Here is a 13003-nt window from a genome sequence, read left to right on the forward strand (position 1 = left end):
ATGGTGCTGAACCTGATTCATTCAATCATGGTCTAATCATTATACAAGCAGTATTTGAAATTTTTAAGGAACCAGTTTCAGGAAAAATCCTGATCACAACAATCCGATGGGATTTCACCATTTTTTTGACAGGTGATAACTTTCCTATTCAATTTATCCATAGCATTTTTTCCTTTCTGATGAAGAGAAACCACATGGCAAAATACGGTGGGTTTACGCAGTTTTACTCAACCATGCAATTCCTTGCATGGACATCTTTCAGATGCTCCTACACCAAGGATGCCTTTTCTGTGAAAGTCTGGAGACGGTGCAAAGAGAGAGAAGAGCTGGAGGCTTTGCCTCAGCAGATAATGGATCAGATCCTGTGTGTGGACAACTATTTCATTTACAACACCATCTGGGCTGTGGCACGGGCCTTACATACAGCCTATTTATCCAGATCAAAGAGGACAAGGATCAACGATGGGAAGGACGTGGAGCCTCCACAGCTGAAGGCTTGGAAGGTATTTCTTTTCTGCTGTACATCTCTCTTCTGCAGCTTAGAATCAGTTTTACAAATGTAAGAATTAGGCTCATATCCTCAAAATAAAATAAATAATAAAATTGGAAGAAAACATGAAATTGAATCCCAACTTTCCATTCCTCTCTTTTGAATTCCCTTCACTTTTTTCCTTTCTTTGCCAATAGAGTCTCCTTTTAAACTTCATTTGGAAGAAATAATTTGGACGTCTACATGGTTTAGCCATCCTTTCACTCGTCCAATCAAAAATCATTTCATATTCTGCCAATAATGCTTTCTTGGTTAATCTATTGTTTTGATTGTGTGTCTCCCTTCTCTGGCAAGCAGGGGCACCACCATTTCCCACCCCATCCTGTCCCCTCCATTCCAGTGATCTGGGGGGTGTATTAGACAGTGTCATCCTTCTGACCCCTCCCCTGCTGCACTGCCCCTCTGCTCTAGGACTGCCTTGGCCGAGACACAGTCCCCATTTCTTGGTTAAAAAGTTTTATTCCTTTGCCACCCTGTTCAGTTTTCAGGAGGATTGGAGAAACAAAATGGAGAAGGGTCTCAGCAAGTGGCCAACCTTTTCTAGGCTGATGAACCGTGTAGGCTGAGACTCAAGGCAAGCTAAGATTCCTCTCTTACTGAGCTTCCCATTCACCTGGAAACCTCTAGAGAAATGGAGCACTATTGCGTCTCTATAAGGAGATCTGTGTTTCATTTTGCCTTCATTGGGCAGAATTTTCCAGTGTGGTTGTGCACAACATACTTTTTCTTCAGGTTTGTGGTACACTGTCCTTCAGTATGCCTTAAAATCCTGGGGGAGAAAACAAAGAGAAGGAAAAGTTTCTGCTTTGCTCCACAAGGTTCTTAGGATTTGACCTTCACCTTTTCTCCCAATTCAAGGTGGGATCACTAACTCCTCCAACCTTTTTCCCAGAACCACCCTGAAGACAAATGGGCTGACTCAGAGTAAGCAATTGGCCTGACCTCCACCAGGGAGCTTCCATGGCTGAGGGGGGCTCTTAATCCTTGGTCTCCCCAGTCCTTGAACCTCTACACAAATTTGGTGAAAGTTGAGAAGAAACTTGCAAGCACATTCAGCGGTTAGATTTCTTCTTATTAAGGGTAGATTTGAATTGCTTCTTTATGAACTCCATATAATGCCTTTTCTGCCTGTATGGGGTGTGTGCCTGAATCTGTATTCCTGCTTGGGAGTTTATCAGCTGAGAGAGATTCTGCAAATGCCAGCATTATTCTTTTCCCCCTTTCTCCACTATCTTCAACTCTCAGCTCTTGAAGCTTATTTTGCCCATTAAATGACTTGCATCTTTTCCTGAAAAAGATACTTTCATAGTGAGAGAAGATTTACCCTACCACACCTTCTTCCAGCTACAGTAAAGGCAAGAAAAGCTGAGAGTAAGAACTGGTTGCAGTCCTTTCAGTGTGAGAGAGGACACTTGTTATTATACAGAAGTATAATAGAGGAACATCACCAGGATCACCTAGAAAAAGAAGATTATAGTTCAGAAATAGCAAATTAAATGGAATCAGAGACATTCTCCAATAGCTTCTTGCCTTGTTGAAGAATGGATCTCACTTGAACAGCTTTTCAGAAGTGTTTTCATGGTGGTTATTAAGATCTGGATCCTCTAAGAACACAGTTCTGTTTGGAAGATTATTTTCTGTGTTATTCCATGGCCTTGTTCTTTGAAGAAGACCAAACCAAAATAATAATAACCAATCTGTGCTATTTATTCATTAATATTGGAAGCTAGTGATATAGAGTGCAGTCAAAGAATAACATGATTGGAAGTTTTGGGAAGTTTATGACAAAGAATATGTGAGACTCATGTATAAGGCAAACAGGTAGAGGTAGTTAATCCTTCATGAGAATTTACCCCATTATTCAATTCAAGGAGAGAAAGCATGGAATTGAGAGGACATGGGGAATTTTTCAAGAATGATCATTAGATACTATGTTCAACTATAGGAGAAGGTGGAAAGAGGAAAATAGAGACTCTTGGCACAAGACAGCCCACCAGAGTTTTTGGAGTCTGGAGAAGCAATGAGGACAATCTTTCTGCAAGATGCAGCATTCACCCTGAAGACATATGCAGACACATGCATCAGTTATGAGGGAGTAGTTTCTTAACAAGGAGAGCTACTTGGGTAGTGCTAATGAAACAGAGAGAATGTTTCTGGATTGGAGAGAGAGTTAGAGAAAAGAGTCACATTTTCTTGCAGTGCTGGATTGCTTCAGCTGACAAGTCTGGTCCTGAAGGATCAGTGATGATTCTACCAACACTCACAGGGAATGAAGAGCAGGCTTCTCTAATTGTGGCTTCATGTTAGTCCTCTTTCCCTGGGTCTCCTCAGTGTGTTTCTTGACTTTCTAAAGCCTTCTGTTTTGAGACAGCAGAGGACTCAAACCAATTGAGAGGGCAGATATTGATCTCCTGGTGCTTTGCTTTGAGTAACCAAAGGAATGGCCCAGGAAGAGTTCATGGCTTGGAGAACAGCCTTTATGCAGATAACCGTTGCCACATGGTTACTGCTTTACCAAATGCAGCAATTAGCTGTGTAAATGGAAAGAGTAAGGAGATGTCTGCACTATTTTTGTTTGGAAAGATCATCAGATATGCTTCAGAAATTATTTGAGCAAATGGGCAATAATTTAGAATCACTTGATAGTAAATTGACAGCTTTTGATAAAGGAATGGCTGAAAGACTTGGAAAGATGAAAGGGGAGATGAAATGAGAAGTTAAGAAGATGGAAAGCTTTGTAGGACAAGTGTCTGGAGGGATAAAACAAATTAATGACAACGTGGAAATTTTAAAGAGTAAGACAGAAGTTAGAGCTAGAGAGTTGGAAAGAGAAATAGATAATCTGGCTCAATTGGAATTGAGAGAGAAGGAATTTTGTTTGAAATTTAGAACAACCCCAGAAGATTCTAGTTAAGACACTGCAGAAAAGAAAATTAAAGTCCTGGCAAATTTTTTGTATTGGGAAGATGAGGATACAGAGGCAGAAATTGATAAAGTATATAGAATAAACTCAAGAACTGCAAGAGCAAGAAATGTTCCAAGGGATGTTTTGGTGCACTTCATCAGGAAGAAGACAAGGGATCAAATTTTGCAGCAACATTTCAATAGAAGACTGAGGACTGATAATACAGAAATAATTGTTCTTAAAGTAATTCCAATGAGAATTTTTATGTAAGAGAAAAGAGGGGGGTTTTTACTTAGAATTTAAAGTAGAAAAAGATCCCACTTCTATGCGAAATATTGAAAGTGTTTTTTTTTTTAATTTGATTTTTAAACAGCAGAGGTTTCAACTGAATTGTGTCCAGAAGGAGAGAAAATTTCTAGAAAAATTCAAAGAATTGGGGGAGATTCAAATGGAGGAGTCAGAGGAGACTACACAATAGCTCAGAGAAGTGCAACAGGAAAATTCAGAGCATTTGCAGATGATTTGTGTTGGTTCTGGAAGACCCTTTAAGGGAATTGAAATATTAATGGGAAAATTAAAAGAATTGGGTGCATTAGCAGGTCTCAGCATTAATAAATAGAAGACGGAGATGTTAACAAAAAATATGAAAATAGAAGATCAAACAGAATTGATGAATAAAATGGGTTTTAAGATTGAGAAGGTGAAATACCTGGTATCACTATGACAATTGTGACTTGTATGTTATTTCAAAATAACTATGTTAAGACATGGAATGCAGTTAAAAAAGAGATGTTAAGATGGGAGAAACTACAATTGTCATTGCTTGGGAGAATTTCTGTGATAAAAATGAATGTCTTGCCTAGAATGATGTTTTTGTTTCAGACACCTGTTTTGACATCTGATGCACCATTTAAACAGTGACAGAAGGACATATCAAAATTTGTGTGGTGGGGGGGGTGGAAGCCACAAGTTAAAGATAAGGTGTTACAAGATGCAAAGGAAAGAGGAGGTTTGGGTTCACCTGACTTGAAATTGTATTTTGCAGCTTGCTGTTTGGTCTGAATGAAAGAGGGGGTGTTGCTGAGAAATAGAAGGCTTTTGGAGTTAGAAGGACATGATCTGAGATTTGGGTGGCATGGATATTTGTGGTAGAACAGTCACGGTTAATTTGGATTTTAAAAGTCACTATCTTGGACATGCCACATTGAGAATATTGAATAGACACAAACCAGGTTGTGCCCAAAAACATCTTTGTGGTTTCGGGGCCAAGAAGCACAAGAAGCATTTTATAGACCAGAAATAATAGGCAAACATGAATGGTCAACATACCATGGGACACTAGAATTTTGTCAAGGGGACGGTAAAATAAAATCAAGAGAAGAACTCATGGGAGGGCGATAAAGTTGTCAATGTTTCTTTTATTTTCAGAATAAGAGAAATTCTGTATAAATGTTTCTTTATTATTAGAAAGATTTAAAGGAGATAAAATAATTTATGCTTTTGAAGACTGAGTTTGAAATAGAATTGTGTAGGAATGATGAACATGTGATTGCTAAAATATATAAACATTTACTGAAATTTGAAACACAAGAAGAATAAATGAAACAACGAATGATGAAGTGGGCTACAATTTTTGGTTATATTCAACAGATGGAACAATGGGAAAACATGTGGCTGAAAGGATTGAAATTTGCATTATTTTGTAATCTTAAAGACAATTTTTATCAAATCATGTATCATTGGTATATGTCACTGGAGAAATTGTCTAGAACGGGTAAAGCCACTTCAAATTTAGGTTGGAAATGTGAACAAAAAGATGGATCATTTGTATCATGTTTGGTGGATGTGTAAAGAAGCTAGAAACTTCTAGATTAAAATACATACACTAATTCAGAGGATTTTAAAGATTAATATACAATTGAAACCAGAGGATTTTGTTTTGTGATTGATGGAGAAACAGCTTGCAAAGAAGTCATGGAATTTCTATTAGTACATGATCACTGCAGCGAGATTATTGTATCCACAAAGACGGAGAGATTTGACAGTACCCAGAATGCAGGAACAGTTGGTGAAGTTGCTGGAGCTTGCTGAGATGACTAACTTGGCTTGTTTGATCAGGAAACAGACAATATCTACGTTAATTGCTGACTGAAAACCTCTTATAGACATTTCCCATGAAACCAAAAAAAAAAAAATGAACTTATGGTTTATGGTTTTGACAATCAGGCAAAATAGTTTTTAATTTAATAGAGTTGTGTTGTAAACATAGAGCAAGAGGTAAATTTATAATTGTACTTATAACTGCTGTGAAGAAGATTGGAAGGTCCTTTTTTGTAACTTTTTTCTTTCTTTCCTATATTTCTTTTACTTTTTTCTTTTCTTGCACTTTTAGCTTTCTCTTTGATTTCTTTTTCTTTTCTTTTTTTAACTTTATATTAGTTTGTACTTGTTTTATCCCCCTTTTTAAAAATCTTTAATTAAAAAAAATGTAGGAAAAAAAAACAAAGGTCCTTTTAACGTGTTTTTTCCTATCTGTTGCCACTTGACAGGTAGATTGTAAAGGAATTGAGAAGGATGAAGGTACAAAATAAACCATCAAGGAGGAACTGGTAGGTGATTACATAGTCTAGAAACAGAAAAGGATTTGGGAAAGAAACCCCAAATAAACCTTGCCTGACTCTGTTTAATGTAAACTGGGAGAGGGAGAAACTTGGGCAGCCTGTCAAGGCTGATGTCACCCCTCCAGGTAGGACAGGTCAAGAAAGAGACACTGCAGGGATTCCAGGAATGCGATTTTATTGTTATTGGGCATAATAGAATCTTGAAAGCCTGTCCAAGTTTCTCTCTCGGCCATCTCAATGTTTGTCCAGTTCTTATATAATTAAAGTAAGTTTTACAATTCAATTATTTATAGATTGTGTCTGGAAGAACTTGGAAATGAATCTGATATATTCATTTTGTATATCGACAGAGAAATCTTCAGTTCATCCCCAGCACAAGTGAAAGGGTCCTGGGTGCCCTGTCTAAAAATACTCTTTTTTCTTCTCCATTCCAGCTTCATTCCTTCCTTCAAAATTCTCAGTTTTACAATAATGCCATAGAAGGGGTGTATTTGGATGAAAATGGAGAGCTGGCATCAGACCTGGACATTGTGAACTGGGTGATTTTCTCCAATATGACTGTTAGCAAAGTGAAGTTTGGGAGTCTTGAACGACAGGGATCCCAGGATTTCACGTTCATGATGAACCCGAATGGGATTGCAGAGATGGAAGGGCTGAACAAGGTGAGAAAATGTTTATTTCATTCTCATCAAAGCTCTTACCAACAGGGTTGCATTGTTTGGGCAGAAAGCGGTTTTGAAGGTCATCAAAGTTCTCCAAGAGAATTCCCTGTTTAGATTTTGAGGCTTCTATGAGAAATATAATATTGAATGTTTTAGTAAACTATTTATTAGTCCTGTGCAAATATAGGTAGATTTGATCCATGGGGCAGCAGGATTAATTCTGCCAAAGCAAAATATCCATCCAATCATTTCTGGAGTAATTTAGTATATAAATTTAGATTCTGAAACTATAAATTGTGGTGTGTGAAAAATTAGAAGAAAAGATAACACAGAAGCAACAAGCAGCTGAATCTATCTGATGAACTCCAATTTTTTATAGTCTTGAAACTAAGTAAAGCTCAGTCTTGAATTTCGGACCACTAAGTCATTCCTCCTTGGCATCCTTTGCCATGAAATAAATTCACTTCCTGGGTGTTTTTCCTCTCTCTGCTCAGCCCCTGCCTCCTTCCAGGTGTGTGGAAAGCTGTCGTCCCGGATTCATGAAGGTGGCTCAGGAAGGAAGGCCCATCTGCTGCTACGACTGTCTTCCTTGTGCAGAAGGAACCATCTCCACCATGGAAGGTGGGTGAGATCAAAGGAAATGGAAAGGCTCTTTACTGAGACATTTTCTATGCAAGGGAGTTTTGAAAAGCATTTCTCAGCTTCGGTGCCTCTTCTTTTTTCAAATCTTCCTTGCTGTGTTCATGAAACCTTGAGTACAGCACTCCCCAAACTGAGCCCTGCACTGAACAGGGATGGTAGACCTGATGGTCTCCCTGGCCGTTCCAACTTCTGGATTCTCACTAAGGGGAGGCAAGATGAAAACAACAACAACAACAGGATCACACACACTCCCTTAATTTTCCTTGTTCCAGTTGAAAGTAGAGGGTTTTAAAAAAAAAAATACCCCTTCTGTTGAGATAACTTGTATATGCTTTCTGGGAGATCTTACTCTTGCTTTTTTCAGATGCAGAAAAATGCAACAAATGTCCAGAAGATCAATATCCAAACATCCACCGAGATCACTGTATATACAAGTTTATCACCTTCCTATCCTATCAAGAAAATCTGGGGATCATCCTGGCTTCCCTTGCCTTGTTCCTCTCATCAATCACAGGCTTTGTCTTGGGAATCTTCATTAAATTCCAAGACACCCCGATCATCAAAGCCAACAACCGGGACCTCTCTTACACCCTCCTTGTATCTCTTCTGCTTTCCTTCTTGACCTCCTTCCTCTTCATTGGCCGACCAAGGAGAGCCACCTGCCTTCTTCGACAAACAGCCTTCAGCATTATTTTCTCAGTGGCTGTCTCTTCCGTCTTGGCCAAAACAGTCACAGTGGTATTAGTGTTCTTGGCCACAAAGCCAGGGAATAAAGTGCAGAGATGGCTGGGGAAGAGCTTGGCCAACTCCATCGTCCTTTCTTGCTCTGGTCTCCAAGTTGTCTTCTGCAGCATCTGGTTGGGGACTTCTCCTCCCTTCCCTGAGTTTGACATGAACTCACAGTCTGGAGAGATCATCTTGAGATGCAGTGAAGGTTCTGTTCCCATGTTTTATGGTGCCCTCGGCTACATGGGCTTCCTGTCTGCTGTCTGCTTCTTAGTGGCCTTTCTGGCCCGGAACCTCCCTGGGGCCTTCAACGAAGCGAAGCTGATCACCTTCAGCATGCTAGTCTTCTGCAGTGTTTGGGTGTCCTTTGTGCCCACTTATCTGAGCACAAAGGGCAAGTACATGGTGGCTGTGCAGATCTTCTCCATCTTGGCCTCCAGTGCTGGGCTTCTGGGCTTCATCTTTTTCCCCAAATGCTACATTCTCTTTCTAAGACCAGATCTGAATACAAAAGAACATTTGATGTCAAAATAAAATAGTACTGTGAGTTGTGGGTATGTGGCTCCCAAAAAAACTAGTTAACAGTTCCAACAAACTCTATTTAACACTTTAATGTTCTTTTAATTTAACAAAAACACCCACAACCCTCCCCACCAAGTCCTGTTTTTTCAAATCTATAATGTTGTGATAGAAAAATAATAAAATAAAGCTGGAAACTGTCCCCCTTCCTCCTCCTGCAACCTCTTTTCTCCACTCCCTTCTGCCATTCTTTGCTCATGCAGAACGGGATCAGCTCCAAGCCATTGCATGACCCAAGAGTGGCCATGTTCCACTGACATAAGTAGCCCTCTTAACACTTTCATACTGAAACAATGGGAGGGCCATCACCTGTCTGTTCTTATCTCACAATTGAAAAACCATTTCTCCCCCATTTAACGTCTATCTAAACCTATCCTCCAATCAGATCCCTCAGATTTCCTGCCTCTTAGCCTCAAAAGTGTATAAATGCTATGCTTTTCTCTTGTCCAGGATCCCTCTTTCTTGAAAGCAGGCACCCGATGATCATTGCAATAAATGGGAGAATGTGAGAAGACTAAGGAGGCAGAGGGGTGAGAGGAGGAGAAGGAAAAAGGGTAAAAGCAAGTTTTGGTGCGCGTGGGCTTAGTCTTGGCAATGCTTTGGATCTGTACACTGATTCTCAATAAATGAACTTTCTTCTGAATCATGAATGGTTGCCGGGAGAGTTACTGTAATTGAGAGCTGAAGGGGTCAGGTCGTTACAGTTTGTGAGGGATTAGTGCATCTTGTCTTATCTTGTGTCAGAAATGCAGGAACTAAAAAAGGGAAAATTATTAATCTAAATTTTAAAAAATCGAAAACTTTAATAAAAGTATAGATTTATATAATTCTTGTCCAAGGCCAGGCCACACTGATAGCAAAAATATTTCCCACCAGCAAGTCATTCTGTGTGCATGTCAGTCCCAAGGGACACTGTAAAAGATGGATATACACATTTGGCAAATAGTTGCTCTTTTAAAAATGCAGCACAGACTTACCCATTGCAGATAACAGACAAATGGTTGTTTTTTGTCTGTAGTTATCCCTGTAGAATTGGTATCCATATGCTCTTCATCACCACTTACATCTCTAAGCAGTACTGTCAACATAGACTCTATTTGTCAGCTGGATGATCTGGATCACAGAGGCCCTGTCTAAAAAAAACACATCAGACTGTGCCGGTCTTGCAAGGCAAACAGAGATGTTCCAAGGAACCCCCTTCTGCATTACAGTGTAGTCTCCAGAGAAGAAATACTAACTGTCCTTCAAGGATCTGGTGGGATTTCACCAACCATGGCAGACTCCATCTACACCTCTCCTGCCCCAGCCTTATCCCCTTGCCACCAGTCCAGTGTGCACCATGGACACAGTGTCCAGAGCAACAGAAAAACTTCAGACTTTCTGAAAACATTTTTGGGCCTCAACATCACTATGATATGTTGTTCCCTGTTCATTTCTGCTTCTTGGCCATCCGATCCCATCACATTTTCCTCCTCGATATTTCCAACTTTGGCCTTCCACTCTCCATCCACAACCAGCACTTCTTGCTTGCATGTTCTGTTCATTTCAGATTCAGCTTGACCTACAAGTCATCAACTTCCCTTCTTTGAATCAGCAGTTGGAGCATAAACTTAAATAATCATCAGGCTAAAGGGTTGTCCCCAGAGTCTAATGGATATTGTTTGGTTTCTGGCTGAACTGTATCCAAACCCTCTCTTTGTTCTGACCCTCCTGAGTAGGAAAACTGTGTCCTTTGTGGAAGGAAAGACTCAAGGTTGCTGGTGTGAGTGTCCTTCCTTGGCTTTGTGTACCCTGGGACATTCAGAGAGCAAAGACCATGACTGTATTGCAGAGAGATCAAAAGGAAAACTCTGAAGCTGTGGGTGTCACTGGAGGAAAGGAGGGAAGTGGGGTCAGAGAGTTGAAGAAGAAGCCAGCAGTGCATGGAGGAGGTGAAACTGAACTTCAGCAGTTTGGTGGAATGAGAAAAAAGACAGCTGAGCAAGGAGGAGAACATTGGGAACTTTGTGACGTTCAGTCACCTGTCTCTTATATCATCTATCATTAGGCACAGATAGCTTGCATATAAGGGCTTCCGGTGGAGGACAAAATGGCGGAAGGTCCCTCTGGCTGAAGTTCCTCTGAAGCTGGAGCGTTACATGTGGTTAATTCGGTGTCTCATGAATTTTTTCTGAGGCACAAACCATTCTCCAGGAAGGGGAAGACATCGAATCCTGTCACATGTCTTCCGGACAGCTATAGCCTATCGATCAAATGCGGGTCGCGAATGAATGGTGAGCAATCAGCTGGGAAGCAGGCAGATCAGCTTGTAGGCACCGTGTTTGAAGCCTCTTAAAGAGACATTACTTCCGACCACCCCACCTCTCTTTTGTTGTAAGTTATTAAGGAATTTAAAGAGACTATCTCCACTACAGAAATATTTTTTCTCTTGGTTGGACTTTCATTATTTTCTGGGACTTTTAAAGTGCATTGTACTGGATTTGAAGGATTGAAATAAGAACAACAGAAACTCCAATCTTTCACAACAAAACTCAATCAAAAGTCAGTCGTCAGCATACACAATACTTGAGCCAACATCAGTAGATGTTCTCCACCAGTGGTTTCATGTTGAAGCAGACTGGAAGCCACCATGAAGCAAATGGTGGCCAGGAGGCCCATATAGCCTTCATTGTTTTGCAGGATGATCTCTCCAGCTGGGAGTGCTGGTCAGATTATGGGAGGGAAACTCCCATCCAGATGGCACAGATGATAATTTAGATATGATAGTGTGGCAGGTCAGACTGAAGGTATTGTATGACCCCTGGATCAGGAGACTGAATGCTTCCCCTTTGATATTCGCAAGAGGAAGTTTTGTGATAAAAATGATATACTCCTACTGTGTTAAGCCTCTTATATGCAACCTATCTGTGCCTGATGAGAGATGATAGAAGAGACAGGTGACAGAACTTCACACAGTTCCCAGTGTTCTCCTCCTTGCTCAGCTATATCAGCTTCAGAGTCTTGTTTCTCATTCCACCAAACTGTTGAAGTTCAGGTTCACCTTCTCCATGCATGGCTGGCTTCTCCTTCAGCTCTCTGACCCCACTTCCTTCCTCCGCTCCAGCGACACCCACACCCTCGGCTGTAATTGTTTCCCTTTTGACCTCTGCAATGCAGGCATGGTCTTTGCTCTCTGAAAGTCCCAGGGAACACAAAGCCATAAGGAAAGACCCTCACATCAGCAGCCTTGAGTCTTTCCTTCCACAAAGGGTGTTGCTTTTATAGTTAGGAGGGTCAGAACAAGGAGAGGGCCTGCTTGCTTTATTATTTTATTTTATTTTTTATTTATATTTCAAATTTGTCACTGCCCATCTCACTATGGAGTGACTCTGGGCGGTTTACAATAAAAATAAAATAAACATAAATTAAAATAGACAAATATTAATTAATTAATCAAAATTTGCTGAAAACCAACAAGCTGAGCAGCTGGGATAACCTTCATGCCTTGGGTGACCTGCTGGGAATATATACTCTTGGCATTCACTCCCAACATTCTTTGGTCATCCCTTCCAGGAACACCCCCCACCACGATGAGGACTGGGAGCACCGTTGATGGTTGATCCTAAAAGCCAGATAAATGTATGCATTGTATACATTGCAAGTCTGATAGTATAACTGATTGGCTGATTGATGCTGTCAAATCAATATTGACCGTCACCAAATGGATAGATGTTTTCCAGGGAGTTCCGTCTTCAACCCCTCAAGGGTCTCAGTGCTACATTCGTTGATATCATAATCAGTTCCCAATTGAAACCAGAGACCTTCCATGTAGGTATGATGGATAAACAAATGGAAACACAACACGGAAATTTATTTATTTATTTATTTATATGATAACTGCGGCGAGACTTTCGTATGTGCAAAAATGGAAGGATTTACAAATAGCTACAGCTGAAATTAATGGAGTTGGTGGAGATGGCAACTGACTACGTTGCTTAAAGAGAAGGCGTTGCCTGGTTTTGTGTCTACTTGGAAACCACTCGTGGACTTTTTGCTTGATGCTCAAAAAAATGCATTTTGATTTTGGGATTTGATGACTGATGGTATTCCTATAGAAATATCTTGTAAAAATCATATGTATTATCAAAACAGATTCAATTTAGGAATTTTTCTGAATATTAAACTAAAAACTATTTTTTATTATAAAAACTTTTCAATACTAGAGAAAGAGGCGAAGATATTTTACATTTATACCTGTACCAAGGATAGTCGGGAGCTACTCTTTTTTTCTATGCTTTTAAAAAATTGTTTATTTCTTTTTCTTTTCTTTTCTTTCTTT

At 40.0% G+C, this 13003-nt stretch overlaps 1 pseudogene; it reads left to right on the forward strand.

The window, feature by feature from the left end:
- Nucleotides 1–350: 350 nt before the first annotated feature.
- On the forward strand, nucleotides 351–8942 carry LOC148215421 (vomeronasal type-2 receptor 26-like; annotated as a pseudogene).
- The last annotated feature ends 4061 nt before the right edge of the window (nucleotides 8943–13003 follow it).

Source organism: Python bivittatus, unplaced genomic scaffold (assembly GCF_059951505.1).
Source record: "Python bivittatus isolate LINGU-HERP-01145 unplaced genomic scaffold, Pbiv_v1 ctg000290_np1212, whole genome shotgun sequence".
NCBI classification, from domain to species: domain Eukaryota; kingdom Metazoa; phylum Chordata; class Lepidosauria; order Squamata; family Pythonidae; genus Python; species Python bivittatus.